The sequence below is a fragment of the Gopherus flavomarginatus genome, chromosome 1, assembly GCF_025201925.1.
Source record: "Gopherus flavomarginatus isolate rGopFla2 chromosome 1, rGopFla2.mat.asm, whole genome shotgun sequence".
NCBI classification, from domain to species: domain Eukaryota; kingdom Metazoa; phylum Chordata; order Testudines; family Testudinidae; genus Gopherus; species Gopherus flavomarginatus.
The window spans coordinates 4,639,000-4,655,970 of record NC_066617.1 but is presented as its reverse complement, the minus strand read 5'-3'; the positions used below and the strand labels follow the sequence as shown (position 1 = coordinate 4,655,970).

The following is a 16,971-nucleotide window of genomic DNA, read 5'->3' as shown; positions in this document are numbered from 1 at the left end:
AGGCTCCTGCTGAGCCTCTTGCATAGGTTTATTTGCTGCTTCCAGTGCAGACTTGCTGGTGCCCTCTGGCATTGGAGTTGTAGACGAGGTTGCAAGCGCTGGATTCAGGGCTGTGAGTAGTTCCGGTGATGGTTGTTCCCCTAGTTCCAGTTTTGGGACTGGCTCTGTCTGGGTCCTGCAGCTGGATCCATTACTGCTGTTGCAGACATTGGCATGGGATCCGGTTCTACCACCTCAGTCTGGGCCTTGGGTAACAAAGGCTGAGCCCTTGTAAAAGGCTCAGGAACGGAGCTAGATGTGAAGGCTTGCTTAGCCTGGCTGCGGGTGACCAATTCCCCCCCTTTTGCTAGCTTCACATGATTGGCCAAGTCTCCCTCAGCAGTGTGGGAATGGGATAATCATCATAGGCTGTGAAAGTCCACATTCCTCACCGGCCCTTGTACTGGACAGGCAACTTGGCTGTAAGCAAGTTTAAAGAATTTCACAGGCAAGGTTGAATTATCACCAAGAGCTCTGGGTTGGTGAATTTGGAGTCTAGTAAGGATTGGTGGATAGCTGACACTTGTGCTCCAATAACTTTCTTCCTGTCCACACTCATGGTTTCCCTTCGCTCTGAGAGTACCTGTCAGGCACCTGGGCCTCGGGGCCTTTGGTGTGATTCTGGTGTAATGAACTGCAATCTGTTGGGGTTCTTGGGGCACTTGACCTTTATAGGCCCCAACTCATTACATTTAAAACATTACCCAGGTGACTGGTCACTGGGGCGAGGTGGGTTGCTGGAGACGGGTGTGGTGGGACGATAAGGGGTTTGGGCTTTTTCTTGGGATGTAGGTGGGGACTTGGGCTGCTCCTGGTGGCAGGCTTTTGTTTCAGGTTGCCCCTTCTGATAGTCGCTCCAACTGCCACTGTTTTTTTTCTGTTCTGCCACCTCCACCCATTTGGTTCCAATCTCCCCCGCCTCAGTTACAGTTTTGGGCTTCCCATCTATGATATACCTTTCTATTTCCTCAGGAACACCCTCTAAGAACTGTTCCATTTGCATTAGGAAAGACAGAGATTTAACGCTTCCTCCTAATATACAGGCATCCCAATTTCTTACAATGTGGCAGGCGTGCTGGGAAAATGCCACATCTGGTTTCCACTTCAGGGCTCTGAACCGCCGATGGGCATGCTTGGGTGTTAGCCCCATTCTAATTCTGGGCTTGTTTTTGAAAAGTTCATAAGTGTTCATGTCTTCCTTGGGCATTTCAGCTGCCACCTCTGCTCAGAGTCCACTGAGCTGTGGCCTCAGTTCCAGCATATACTGGATGGTAGAAATGCTGTACCCAAGGCAGGCCCTTTGGAAATTTTCTAAGAAGGCCTCTGTATCACGGTCTCCCTTGTAGGTGGGGAACTTTCTGGGATGGGAAGCGGTACCTGGAGAAGGATTGCTAGGGTTATCTGGTATATTCTACTTAGCCCTTGCCCTCTCTAACTCCAGTTCATGCTTCTGGGCCTCGCTCTGGGCCTCCATAGTTCTCTTGTGGGCAGCTTCTTCCCTGGCCATCTGTCTGTCATGTTCTTTTATTCTTTCCTCAGCTTCCAATTTAGCTCATTCTAGTTCCTGTTGGATACTGCCTTTTGCCACCCTAGCGTACGCCGAGAGTTAGAGAGATAAAAAATCTTGCTTGTGAATTCCCCTGCAGGAAGTTAACTACCCTGCCCTCAGGAAGAGGAAAAAAAAATCTCCAGCTGCTCACAGTTTAAAAAGAATCCCTTTGTTATAAGAGCCTGTCATAAACAGATAGCTAAGGGTTAATGTCTCTTTCACCTGGAAAGGAGTAACCTGAAACACCTGACCAGATGACCAATCAGGAAACAAGACTTTTTCAAATCTGGGTGGAGGGAAGTTTTGGGTGTGAGTCCACTGTTCTTGTCTTCTGTCTGTCCCTCTCGGCTATGAGAAGGATTTTTCTGTCTCCTGGCTTTCTAATCTTCTGTTTCCAAGTTGTGAGTACAAGGATCGTAAAACAATAGGGTTTTATTGTTTTTTTCTTTTGTATTTACATGTGTGTAGTTGCTGGAGTGCTTTCAGTTGTATTCTTTTTGAATAAGACTGTTTATTGATAATTCTTTTAAGCAATTGACCCTGTATTTGTCACCTTAATACAGAGAGACCATTTTTATGTATTTTTTCTTTCTTTTTATATAAAGCTTTCTTTTTAAGACCTGTTGGGGTTTTCTTTAGTGGGGGCTCCAGGGAATTGAGTCTGCAACTCACCAGGGAATTGGTGGGAGGAAGAAGTCAGGGGGAAAAATCTCTGTGTGTTAGATTTACGAGCCTGACTTTGCATTCCCTCTGGGTGAAGGCGAGGGGGTGGAAGAGAGATTAGCTCTCTCGGTGCTTGTGTTTTCCAGGACTGGATGCAGGGAGGGTGGAGTCTCTCTGTTTAGATTCCCGGAGCTTGCTTCTGTGTATCTCTCCCGGAACCCAGGGAGGGAACACCTGGAGGGAGGAGGGGAAGGGAAATGGTTTATTCCCCTTGGTTGTGAGACTCAATGGATTTGGGTCTTGGGGTCCCCCAGGGAAGGTTTTGGGGAGAGCACAGTGAGCTAGGCACTGTATAAATCCTTGGCTGGTGGCAGCGATACCAGGTCCAAGCTGGTAACTAAGCTTGGAGGTTTTCATGCTAACCCCCATATTTTGGACGCTAAGGTCCAAATCTGGGAAAAATGTTATGACAGAGCCTGACACCTCTGTCTCCAGGCAAAGAGAGAGAAAAGATCTCTAGCTGCTCTCAGCTAAACAAAACTCCTCTGTTTGACTTTCAAGCAGCCAAAAGAAAAAAACTATCCTTTTCAAATCCTACTGGGCATTTGGTTCAAAATGATCTCACCATGCTGTCAAATGATTTAAAGAAACATTCAGGGAGGGCCAATTTGAGCTCTACCTTCCCCAAATTTCCCCCCAAACCGCTACACTCTCTTTCCTGGGGAGGCTGGAGAATAATACCCTCACCAATTGCTACAGGTGAACACAGACCCAAACCCTTGGATCTGAAGAATAATGAAAAATCAATCAGGTTCTTCCAAGAAGAATTTTAATTAAAGAAAAGTTAATAGAATTACCTCTGTAAAATCAGGATGGTAAGTATTTTACAGAATAACAAAAGACTCAAGAGCACAGAGGATTTCCCCTCTAGGCAAAACCTTAAAGTTACAAAAACAGGGATAAAAACCTCCCTCTTAGCACAGGGAAATTCACAAGCTCAAAGAAAAGGTAATCTAACACATTTCTTTTCTGCTATTACTTACTATTTCTGCAAGACTAGATGTTTCATTCAGAAATATGTAAGAAGATGTAAATTCCCTGCCTGGTTCCTTAGCTGACTCCCAGAAACACAGACCAGAACCTTCCCCCGCAGATTTGAAAGTACCTTCTCTCCTTCCTGGTCCTTTTGGTCAGGTGTCACTCAGGTTATCTGAGCTTCTTAACACTTTATAGGGTAAAGAGGGAGAGAATTAGATAAAACTGTTTGAAAATCCCTGAGTCATAAATATTTTAGACTGTTTTTGAAGCTGCTGGAGGACTTGAGAGGCCCTTTGTTCCTGAAGGCCCATTAGTTACAAACCAAACTTTGAGATCTCATCCCATTCATGGAATTTTTTTCCTCTGTGTTTTTGATGATTAGTTTGTTCCTAATTAGAGGAGCTCCTGAGGTCTCTTCTAACCATTATATTCTCTGACTCTATGATTCTAACTGCACATGGGGTGAGGAGCACATTACACCCTGCAGCTCTCTTTCCTCTGAAAACTTTCTGGGCCAGCTACATTCCTGCGATCATTCTCCTGATTTCACTGATGCAGCAGTCAGGTATTTGGGAGCCTTGAATGGGAACTGTCCAATGGAGATCAGGAGCAGTGGTGAGCATAGGGTGAGTAAACACCGTGACTGGTTTTATTGCTGACTGTTCCACTTGCTCCCTGTGTAACCTTCCCCTCAATAGGCTTGTTCACCTCCACATAAACCAGATCTAATAATGATACTATGATCTATGATCAAAGGCTTCCTGAAATCAAAGGACTTTGATTAAAGTCTCCTTCAAGATGTGTGGCTGCACAGAGCTGTATTATTTTCATAGTAGATTTTTTCCTGGGATTAGATGCCCTGAAATTTTGGATTAGAAATCAAAGGTTCTCCAAATACTTTTTTTGGTTTCCCTTTGAAAATTCCATCTCTCTGTCCCTACCTAGTACACCCCTTCAGTTCAGAGCAAGCCCACCCTGGAGAAGGTGGGTTGGGAACTCACCAGCTGCCAGTGGAGTCCCAGGTTCCCCATAGCCTGGCCAGATGGGAGCGGGCGAGCTGAGCATGGGAGAACCCCATCCATCGAATACTACAACCGACTCCACAGACAAGACAGACAGCACCTCTGGTTCTGCGCACGCTGACCCCACATGTGTCTGGTCTCTGCAGGAAAAGACTCTTTGCTAAAACAGGGAATGCAAGGAGGAACTCCACCATTGTACAGATAACCCTCATAATGCTATGAACCACTTCAATGGCTCCTCTCACACCATTGCTTAGAAAAGGTGCAGCTTGAGAAGTATCTTGTGCTGCCTTTTGTACAAGGATGTATTTCATCCGGCACGATTTTTAAACAAGTAGGGAGGAACAAAGAGAACTAAAAGACTGATATTATGACGCAGCAGTATTTTAATGCAAATGAAATCGGCAGTACACAGTTACAGGAAGAAATACTAGAGAGCAGAAAGAATTTATATCAAATGTTTCAAGGAGATCCGCGACCGATCACAGGTCTCAGTAGGATATAGTTCAGACCCAATGTTCTTTTTGCATTGATGCAGCTGCAGAGGTTGACAAACAAGTCCCTTTTGTGACCATTTTAAGTATATTGCCTTTCCCTAGTCAGTGGGAAATGAGAGAAAGCAAAGGAGAAGCAGAGACTACACAACTTCTCCATTAGACATCTGCTGCAGCAGAGGTCAAAGCAAGTCAGTAGAGGTACATAGTGATGGGAAGGATAGAACATATAGGACCTAATTCTCTTTGACAGCAAGGTCTCTTTTTCTCACTCTCAAGGGACTTCGAGTGATAATAAACGTAAATGATGCCGATCTTCAGGTCCCTATTACCTTCATCAGGCGGGTTGGTGTAAAAAGCCACAGTGTAATTCAGAATGAGTGCACAGGTGAAAGCGAGAATCAGCACACAGGTGGGAAAGCCTTGGCAGAAAGAGTCCTAAAGCGTAACATTAGAAATGCAGCACGGCTGTCAGCCCAAGGTGCTGAGTACACACAGCTCCACGGAGTTCAACTGGAGCTCTGTTTGCCCAGCACTTCTGAAAGCCATGCCCAAAAGATCAGGGGTGAATCTGTATCTTGCTGTTCAATTTCTTCCTTCTTCCATGGATGTTGCTGCTGGCATTAGCATGGCCCACAGCTTCCACTGAGGTACCTATGGCAAGATACCCCAGAACCACATATTCCCCCGTAACCATAATCACCCAGATAACCACCAGGTCCCCAGTAACCATAAGGGCTGCCGTAACCACCATATCCGCCTAAACCGTACCATCCTCCGTAACGGCCTCCGTAGCCCCCCCAACCGAATGAGCATCCGAAACCGGGTCTGATCGCAGGTGCTCCTACAGCTCCCACTGCACTGTGTTGAGGGAAATTGCTGAGAATTGGTCCTGGATGGGTCACCACAACCGGTGAGGGTCTGATCACCACTTCGGAGTCAGGGCACTGCCTAACGCATGGCTGGTTGCAGGCACCAGTGACTGGCCAGGGCCGGGCTACCCCGCATTCTGGATAGCAGAGGCTGGACAAAGTAATCTTTCTGGGATGGAGGTAAACCTGAAACGCACAACAGGGACTAGAGTCAAAAGAAGGTACAAGTGGAAAGAGGATGTTAGGAATCATTAAAAAGGGGATCAAGAATAAGAAGATGATATTATTGCTCTTAAATAAATCAATGGTATGCCCACATGTCGAATACTGCGTACAGATGTGTTCTTCTCATACTCATACCCAGCTGCATTGTCTTACAAGACCTCCATTTCTTGGCTGCTCATGAATAGAGAGATGGTTTCTAATAGAGTGTAGGGTCCAAGACTTAATTCAAACCCTTGCTACAAAAGAGCACTGCTGTCCTTCACTCTCCGCCATCCCTGGACTTGGCTCATGCGGAAATCTGCTGGAGGAAGCCCTTTGAGACAGCATTGGTGACCCAACTGGAGGTCCAGTGTTAAGCCAAGATGTACTCACCACAGGGTGAAATTCACCCCTGCACAAAGGATCATCACAAAGGCCCATTCTCCACTTAAGTCCCTCATGAGACCTAGTTATAAGTTCAATGTGTAACGAAAGTTTCTATAGGCATCGTATCATCCCCTGTGACAAAGGATGAATTTCAGATGTAAAGGTCTGACAGGAAATACAGTGGAGGCAAGGAATGATTCCCATTAACTTCAAAGGGAAATGGATCTGAGCCACTGGCGATGGAGCCGGTAAGAATGCAGAAAAGTGGCTCCCTCCTTCCTAGCAGGTTTACAATGAACTGCCCAATGCCCCTTACCACGACCAGTATGAATTGAAAGGACCAACCTGGATTCCTTTCATCAGGGCTTGTTGTGCTACTGATGCCGCTCAGAAGCACCTTGACATTCATTCTAATTGTTGCCCCAGTAAAATCCGTGGAATGGCACAAGGAATGCAGTTGGCCCGTACAATTTTAAGATGAAAGAAAGATGTAGAGTGCAACGTGCCCTTCACACCCTCTGAGGCTCCCATTAGCCCAATCATTGCAACCATTGAGGAAAACAGCTCCATCCAAAGGAGGACATTGCAAGGCAATCAAGTTTGTTTGGTAACTAATGAGGACCTCCTCCACAAATGACATAACAGATCCTCCAGGCAGTCCTAGATTGTAGAATAGCACACAAGAATCAGCACTCTTCTAAACGCTTCTTCAGACTTCGTCTCCTCGATCAATTAGGTCAGTCCATCTGGAATCAATTTCTTTCTAGCCCTAGAGATGTGGCGGTAGGTTCATTTCTATTTAGAACTGAATCTAGCACTTACTTGCTGTGATTTTTATGAGGGATCAGGGTTTTCTTCCATAATTGTCTCGTGCAGTTACTCAGTTGCAGGTTTTATAGGATTCACAATTCGAAGCTGCTCGCAGAATTTAGGAGCAACATATGCAATTGGGAAACATAATTCCGAATAGCTGGAAATAGAATTAGGACGTTTAAATCTTCTCAGTAACTTTTGCAAGTTCCTTAGCCATTTTTCATTTTAGTTGGATAAGGAAGGAATTTGTTCAGGTTAGTCTAGGAAGGGACAATTCAGTGATCTTCTCCTTTATGCTGATGCTGCTGTTTCTCCTCACTATTGGAGACAGGAGAATAGATGAAGCAGGTATCTATTCATGTGATGTGTATTTATACCTGCCTCTGTGTTTTGCACTCCATGCCTGTGATGAAGTGGGTTTTAGCCCACAGAAGCTGATGTTCAAGTCCATTTGTTAGTCTCTGAGGTGCCACAAGGACTCCTCCTTGTTTTTGCTGATGCAGCCTAACACCACTACACCTCTCAAACCGTGGGTGTCATCAGTATTTGCTAATGAATGAACAGAGACTTTGCTTTTCTCCAAAGAAGTCACTAAATACAAGCTCCTCTGCTGGGGTACCAGGGCAGCATGCAAGCTGAATTCTGTTGTCCGGACCTGCGTCTGTGATCTCTAACACCAAAGCCCCAGGCATTCAATATTAAGATGCAAAATGCGACCTTGTACTCAAATCACATGTTGTATGTAATGTGAATAGTGTGTTCATTGTGAAAGAATATAGGCATTGTTCTGTAAAATGTATCTTTTGAAATACTTCTTTCCCTTTTTTTCCCTCCCTCCCGCAGCTGCAAATTTTTCAAGCCTCCCTCCTCCATCCGGAAGGCTATCTCAGATAAGGCGGTGCGAAAAAAGGACGCGAGAGGAAATGTTCTCGGAAATCATGGAATCGACTCTCAATGAAAGAGCTCATCTGAATGAGTGGAAGGGTGCGGTATCAAAGTACAGGAAAGATGCCAGTGAACATGAGGACAGGAGGGACTAATGCTAGGAGAGGAGGGAAGCTCGAGATGAGAAGTGGCGGCAGGAAGAACAGAAGAGGCATTAGGCAATGCTGGGGCTGCTGTGTGATTAAACTGACATGCTCTGACATCTGGTGGAGCTTCAGGAACGGGAGTAGGATCACAGAGTGCTGCTGCAGCCCCTGTATAAATGCCCTCCACAAGTTCCATAGCCTCCTCACCCAAACGTGGAAGAACATGGGGGATGGGGGAGGCTCCGTGCACCCGCGCACTCCACCCCAGTGGACAGCCCACGCAAAGGGCTGTCATTATTTTGAAGTTCTGAAGTGGTCTTTTCCTTCCCTCCTATCCTCCTCCCAAACCCCACCCGAGCTACCTTGTCAGTTCTCTCCCTCTTCTTATAATCAATTAATAAAGAATACATGATTTTTAAACAATAATGACTTTATTTCCTTAGAACGCAGGCTGTGATCGAAGGGGGAGGGTGGGTTGCTTACAGGGAATGAGTCAATCAAGGGGGCGAGTTTTTATCAAGGAGAAACTAACAGAACTTTCACACCTTAGCCTGGTCAGTCATGAAACTGGTTTTTAAAGCTTCTCTGATGCGCAACACTTCCTGGTGTGCTCTTCTAACCGCCCTGGTGCCTGGCTGTTCGTAATCAGAGGCCAAGTGATTTGCTTCAGCCTCCCACCCTACCATAAATGTCTCCCCCTTACTCTCACAGAGATTGTGGAGTACACAGCAAGTAGCAATAACAATGAGTATATTGGTTTAACTGAGGTCTGAGTGAGTCAATAACGTGCGCCAGCATCCCTTTAAATGTGCAAATACACATTCTACCACCATTCTGCACTTGCTCAGCTTGTACATGGACACACATCGCCGAATTAATGTGCTTAGTGTGGCTGCATGCACTCAACTTTATCCAATCTTCTTTCCAAAAATCAATTTCTGTAAAATCGGAGTAATCCCATAGGGTAGAAATACCCTAAATATAGTTAAGCTTTGGTATAGGCTTACCAGTGACTACAGCTTTATTCACCATTTTTAGCTGATTAGTTTTTCCCAGATAAATCTTGACAGATGGTGGTGCAAATTCCATGTCTGTAGTCTTTCCAAAGTCATGGGAATTGTTTGGAGCAGAGCATATAAAGGCTGCTCCCTATCACCCACAAACTAATGAGTTTGCAGAAAGATTTAAGGGAACTTTAAAAGCTGTGCTAAGAACATACCTCACCGGCCATGAGAATGATTGGGACGTTTTACTTCATTAGTTGCTCACTGTGCACAGAAGTGTTCCCCAAGAATCAACTGGCTTTTCCCCCTTTGATCTCCTGTGTGGGAAGCAGGTTAGGGGACCCTTAGATTTGATTGGAGGCTCTGGGGAGGGCAGTACTGAGGAAAGAGGACAGCCTGTAGGGGAGTATGTCACTCATTTTAAGGAGAATTTACAGGTAATGAGGAATTGAGGGAAACAGACCCTTGAAAAAAGTCAGGGAACTCAGCATGTTTATTATGGTCAGCAAACTGAAGAAAGATCATTTGACACTGCTAATTTGGTGTTAGCGCTGAGCCCAGTGATGGGGTGTGGGGGGAAAGGAAGGTTTATTGGGAATGACCTTTTCAAGTGATTGAAGGGGTGAAGGCTGTCACATCTGATGTAAATATAACTCTTCCAGCCCTCTGAGTTGGCAGCAACAAGGGCCGGGTTCAGTATCCAGGGGTTCTCTTTCAGTAATGCAATGCAAAATCGGCTTGGGCCCCCACCCAGTGACTTGGGACAATTACATACCACCCCCTGGGTACCTCGAGGAGGCAATACTTCCCCTCTCACAAGCACAGAGTCTGATTGTAGCAAAATCCTTTTAATAAAGGAGGGAAACAATGTGGCATCATATTGGGGAAACCCCACAAACAGGATTCATAACATAAACAACGAGCCAAAGACACAGCAAGTATGTTTTGGCAATGTCCTTTTCCCTTTAGGGTCTTAAGTGCAATCATCCCAAAGTCCATCAACCCCAAAGTCTCTGTCCCTGGTCAGTGCTGCCCCATAGTTCAAAAGTTTATCTGCAGAGTTTTATCCCCCCCCCAGCCTGGGTGGAAATGGGGGGCACAAAGGGGGTTAAGGGGCACCTTACGTGGTCCGAGACCGACTTCCCCATGTCTCCCTGGAGATCTACTGCAGCTTTCACAACGATCAGCTCCACTCCACTCACCAGCTTGTGAGCTGCTCCAGCCATCCGTGCAAACCGCTCTGCTCCTTCTGCTCATTGTTCTGTGGGCCAGTTCAAGCATCCCACAACCTGCTCTGCTCACTGTTCTGTGGGCCGCTCCAACCGTCGTGCAAACTGCTCTGCTCTGCCAGCCACTAGCAATATATCTTCAGGTTCCCCCACTAGTTAACACAGGACTCAGCTCAGTAAGTTTTGCTCTTTAGTCATTTCAGCCTGTAGCAGGGGATCCTCAGTGCTGGTGTACCATTGGCCAAAAGTGCATTCAACTCAGCAGCCTCCAGCTAGATTCCTAGTAGAATCAAAATTAGCTCTGCTATTCAACAGTGGAGAGAGACAAGGACATGCAATTGGTGTTCCAGGACCTCATAACACTCCCTAAACCTCTCCCCCATTTACTGGGTTTGGTAACCCATGTCCCTTGTCTGGCGAGTGCTACTTAGTTGATGGTGAGACACTCTGTCATAAAACAGATCCATAGTCACTCAGTCACATAATCAGGGTAACAACACTTTATTCCTCCTGCCCCAATAACAGAGAAATTGAGGATCCCACAGCTGTCAAAGTGACCATTTTAGGCTGCCCTGGGCTATGCTAAGTGAGGTGGCTGTGCCTATGCAAACAAGATCAGCCCCTGAAATTCTTTTCCACACTCACCATAATTCACCACCACATGTCAGGGTAGAGCTCATTCTGACTCTGCTTACAAAAGGAAGCTCAGCTACAGAGGAACGGTGCAAATCATGCATATCAATAGATTAAAACTTACTCCCAAAGGGAGATGGCAGTAAATTTGGAGCCATTTAGGGATCTGGGTTAATAATCTGTCAGGGATGGTACTTGGTCCTGCTGTGAAGGCAGGGGACTAGACTTGATGACTGTTCAGTGTCTCTTCTAGTTCTATTAGATAGTTTTAGATTCATATTGAAAAAAAATCCCACTCCAAAGAAGGAAATGCTGGCCCTTTAAAACATCACACACAGGCTTTTCCCTCGCCAAGTTTAGCTGCCCTAGAAAGAGAAACAGTTACAGGGAATTCTCCTGTATCTCAAGTTTGCAGATGAAAGAGCTGCAGGATTCAATGTGCACATCAGATCCTGTGGACTTAAGAACAAACTAACTGTGAAAAACAGCGGAAAATATTAAATCAATGGAACAAGTTATTGAAATTTGGTCTGGAACTAATTAGACCTTCAGGAACAAAGGGCCTCTTGAGTTCTCCAGGCAGTCTAAAAAACTGGCTGAAAACACTCCTGCTCTCAAACCACTTTTACTTATTCTCCTCTGTGAACTAAAAAAGTCCTGTTCCTCTCACTCTCTCCATAATCATTCAAACGATGTGCTAAGGATCCTTTGAATTTAGGACTGAATCTTGCACAGACACTCTGTGATTCATAACAATGGGGAGGGTTTAGGGTTTTTCAATTTATTTTCATTATCGGGTTGCTGGTGTTTGTTTCTTCATGCTTTAGAAATTGTTTGGATTCTAAGAGCAAGACATGCATTTGGGACAGTAGATCCTGTTGATTTTTGTTGGAACTTGGGCATTCAAATCCCCTAGGGAGCTCTGAAAAATGTCACCCCCATTTTTCATTCAGGAGTTAGGAAGAAACACCCTAAATTTGCTCTCTAAAGGACTAAGTCATTGTTCTTCTACTTTCTTCTGAAGCAGCTGGTGAATGACACTCACTGAGACAGGATACTGCTTTAGATGGGGCACTCGTCTCTTCCAGCCTGGCAACTGCTACTTTCTCTTGTGAAGAAGTAAATCTATGTGCAGAGCCTCATCTGCTCTAAGTGTGGCTTCAGTGAAGCCAGAGGAATAGAGCAGATTTATACTGGGCAGGTGGTGGGGAGTTGTATTTTGTTTGGATCAAAAAATTCCACCTTTGTTATTTCATCAGCAAGTGTTGGTGACTCGCTGAGGTTTCCAAACCAAAGCACTTGCCTTGTGATGCTGGACTGAACTTATTTGCACTATTAATGCTATTCCAGCCACGTCCTATGTGATATTTTTTTTAAGGGATGGGAAATCCCAAGCTGTGATAAATGAAGGGGAAGCAGTGAGTGGGATGTAGCTCCCTTTTATGGACACCCACCAGCCGGGAGCTATAAAATCCCTCTAAGTAGCGGATCTCTAATTTATCTCCCTGTAAAGGGTAAAAAAAGTCTCACTGCTCTGCATAGGTAAAGAGAAGTGAGCAGGCACCTGGACAGAAGAGTCAATGGGAAGGCTATAACTTTTAAAAATTGAAACAAGACTCCCCCATTTGTCTGTCTGTTGTTGTTCTCGGGGAGAGGCAGACAGGGGACAGTTATGCTGTGAGAAGCTTGGGCCAGGCATGAAAAATCATCACTATCATACCTAGAAACTATTCATCTAAACCCCCAGATATGCAGGGCCGGCTCTAGGCACCAGCAAAACAAGCAGCGTGTGCTTCCCACAGCGAGTCCGCCCAGGCGGGGTCCTGGGGAAACTAGAGGGTCCTGCACCCCCACTTCACAGTCAGATGTGACTCTTAGCCAGCCAGAAAAACAGAGGTTTATAAAGATGACAAGAACACGGTCCAAACCAGGCCTTGCCGGTACGGACAACAGGACCCCCTTTCGTCTGTTCCATCTGGGGCCTCCAGGGAGGCCACAGCCCCACTGGGAAGCCCAAGCCCCGTTGGGGTGACCTTCTTCATTTCCCAGTCTCTTCCAAAAACTGAAACTGCCTTCAACGTCTCATTCAGCCTCCCTCCGGCTCCCGCCCACCGCTCCCCAGAAGCCTCTGTCCAGTTTCCGAGGCAAAGGTATCACCTGGCCTTTAACCTCCCTCCTGGGTTCTCAGGTTACATGCTCATGTATCCTCCCTTCCCCAATGTAGACCTTGCCAGCACAACTCCCCTGCATCCTTCCCAGGTCAATACTCCCCACTCAGCATTCACATAACACAGCAAGAACATTCCCACTTTCTCAGAAATGCCTTGAGGGTACCCAGCAGGAAGGAATTCCCAAATGCACCTTCCTGAGTTCTCAAATGGCTTTGGCACTTGAGTGGTGGCAAACTGATTGCCTAATTATTTGCTCCATTCTCTTTCATGATTCCTGCAGGTGACTTTGGTGTAGTGTAGTTTTTCTTTAAAGGCAGAACTGAGGCAGGCAGTTGTGTCTGAAACATACTTTGACCAAAGAGTGGGTGTTTCTGCTGGCCAGTAGATGAGCACATGTGGGCAAAGAGTCAGAAGCAGATTAATGTCACTGAGTTTTACTGGTGCAATGAAATCCAGAATCTCCTTGTGAAGCTGAACTAATTTTGCCCCATTGCCGTAAATCTTGTCAGCTCATCTCCAGCAATGCAAAGTGAGTGTAAAGTTGATGTCAAGGAGCAGAGCTGGTTGAATTTACACCTCTCCTAGGTTGTCATGAAAGCCTGCTTCCCAAATGGGTGCTACATGCTACATGTCAATGGAGGTCCCGCCAGAGGAGAATAGAAGAATGTCCTGGATAAAGGAGAATTATTCTAAAAAAGGCCTACTGACTCCATAATGATATTTCAGCAGAGCCTCTGTTGGAGAGTTTATTACTGGAAATGCTCTCAAATGACATACCAGAGGTACACTGGTTTAAATACTCAGCCTTAACATCTGGAGGAGCAGTAGCAATGGAAATGGACTTGATTTGACCTGATGGCTCCAGATACAGTACCCATAACAAATGGTCAGGTGAGTCAAGTTTTCCCAGCATTCGCCTTTATGCATTGAAACCCCCAAATACTAGGGAAGGGAAGCTCTATAGAACAGGGAGAGGGATTTGTGTAATGCATGTTGGGAAGAGCTTTCTAGCCAAGAACCAAACTTTCAAAGTGCTCTAGAAGCAAAGGCATCTTGTCCTGAACGGTGCTCTGCAATTCAAGGAGTTCAGGCCAGAGTTAACTTTGCTTTGTTAGAGCAGGTAATGCAAGGTGGAACTGCACCCCAGTGTGGAAGCCTCTCAGAATGCTGTAAACTACTTCAAGGGCTGGTTTCTCCTGTCACTCCAGGGCTTCAAAAAGTCACAACTTGAGAAGTGCCTGTGCTGTTGGTTCTTCAGGGATGAATTTTGTCCAGGGCAATGTTTAAAGAAGGAGGGAGGAACAAGGAGAACCAGAAGACAGATATTGTGATGCCTCAGAGTTTTTAATGTGAGTCACATTTGCAGTACACAGTACAGGAAAAATACTAGAGCGGACCAAACAGATATTCAGTTTTTCAAGAAGGGCTGCTTCCGATCACCCACCTCAATGGGATCTATTTCACACACAATGTTTTTTGTTCTTGTTGCAGCTGTAGATATTGACAAGTCACCTACGCACCCGTGTTAAGCTAGTTTTATTGCCCCAGTTGGTGAGAAGTGAGACAAAGCAAAACAGAAGCAGAGGACTAGGCAGCTTCTCAGTTAAACATCAGCCACAGAGAAGATCAAAGCAAGAAGCTAAAGATACGTATTGGTGGAAAGGATAGAGCAGACGGGATCTAATTCTCCTTCCTAGCAAGGTCTTTTTTTCCCACTCTCAAGAGATATAAAATAATAATAAATGTAGCTGATTCCCATCTTAAAGCCCCTATTTCCCTTAAACTGCGGAGTGACTGTAAACAGCCTGCCTCTAATTCAGATCGAGTCCACAGGTGAAAGCGAGAATCAGCAGACGAGTGGGAAAGCCTCGGCAGAAAGAGTCATAAAGCGTAACATTAGAAATGCAGCACGGTTGTGAGCCCAAGGTGCTGAGCACACACAGCTTCCACTGAGTTCAGCTGGAGCCCTGGTTGCCCAGCACTTCTGAAAGCCATGCCCAAAAGCTCAGGGTTGAAGATGTATCTTGCTGTTCATTTCCTGGTTCTTCCTTGTTCAACAAATATTCCTGATAGATTTAACATGGCTCACACTTTCCATGGAGGTACCTATGGCAAGATACGCCAGAGCCACATAATCCCCCATAACCATAACCGCCCGGGTAACCTCCTAATCCCCCATAACCACATAATCCCCCATAACCATAACTGCCGCCATAACCAGCGTATCCCTCTAAACCATACAATCATCCATAAAGGCCTCCATAGCCATACAATCCCCCATGACCGAATGAGCCCCTGAAAGCAGGTACCACCACAGGTGCTCCTACAGCTCCCATTTCACTCTCCTAAGAGAAATGGTTGAGAATCTGTCCTGGGAGGGTCACGACAACAGGTGAGGGTCTGATCACCACTTCAGAGTCTGGGCACTGCCTAAGACGTGGCTCGTTGGAGCTGCCAGTAACTGGACTGGGTCGGGCCACCCCGCCTTCTGGATAGCACAGGCTGGCGAAAGTCGTCTTTCTGGGATGGAGGTAAACCTGAAACACACAACAGGGACTAGAGTCAAGAGAAGGTACAAGAACTGGTGGAAGAAAGGCTTCAAAGCTCGGTGCGGCCCAAGAGAGAAAGAAAGAGTGGACTATGTCTCTGTGTTCATGGCCATGTCTTTCTTTCTATAGCCTCTTTCTACACCTCTTGTCCACTCGCACTAAACTTCCCTCCCAACCGGTCCCCTTGTGCTCCTTGAAATGGCTTGGTCTGAAAAACATTGACTGGAATAAGTGTCACTATTTCTATGCTGGACTCCAGGGATTCTGTGCCCATTTTAGACATTTCTCAAAGAGAACATTACCGGGATAATGGTAATTGTATCCTTTCGTCTGAGGATTTAACCTCTGCATGCAAACCAGTTGAGTCTGGTATCCCAGCGTTGTTCTTTGAGTTTCCAAAGCTTGTGAGTCAACAATACTTGCCAACCAATACACAGAAAGCTTTAATTTTCTCCAAAGAAATCACTAAGGACAAGCTCCTCAGTTGGTGGGTTCAGGTCCACTGAGTTCCATGGAGGGACACTAAATTACACCATCTGAGGAAAAGCACCTTCAATGGGTATTTGTGCTGAAAAGAGCATAAGAATTGCTAGACTGGATCTCACCACTTGTCAGCTTAATCCATTCTCCTGTCTCCAATAGTGATCAGTAACAACTGCATCTGAAGAAAGTAAAAGACCTCCGAAGAGGTCTTTTCTGGACTAACCTGGGAAACTTTCTTCCTAATACGGCTAAGTGAAAATGGCTAAATGACTTTCTAAAGCTTTAACTTTCTAAAGTTATGAAAAAGATTTCAATACCCTAAATCTATTTCCAGTTAAGAGGAAATAGTTTTCCCAATTGCATATGTTGCTCTAAAATAAATCATGAATCCACCAGCTCCTGTAACTAAATCACTACACAAGATAATTATGGAAGAACACCCTGATCCTTGATTAATATCACCCTGACTACATGTAAGACTCGATTATCCCTGAAAATAACCCCTACTGTCACATCCTTAGAGTTCAAAAGCGATTGAGTTGAACTGGACTTACCCAGTTCAATGAGGAGCTGAAGTCCAGAGAAGGGTGTAGAAGAGCCCAGAGTGATGAGTGCTTTTACATGGTTCGTAGGACTACCTGGAGGTTCTGGGATGCTGTTTGTGGAGGCGGTTGTAATTCATTACCAAATAAACTTGATTGTCTTGCAAAATCCTCCTTTGGATGCAGCTGTTTTTCTCAGGAGTTGCAATTCTAGGCTGAAACTGAGCCTCAGAGGGCATGACATGCAT

The 16,971-nt window shown here is 45.6% G+C and overlaps 1 pseudogene; it reads right to left on the bottom strand.

Annotated features, from left to right (window-relative positions):
* Positions 1-5,404: 5,404 nt before the first annotated feature.
* LOC127039474 (scale keratin-like) lies at positions 5,405-16,971 on the bottom strand (annotated as a pseudogene).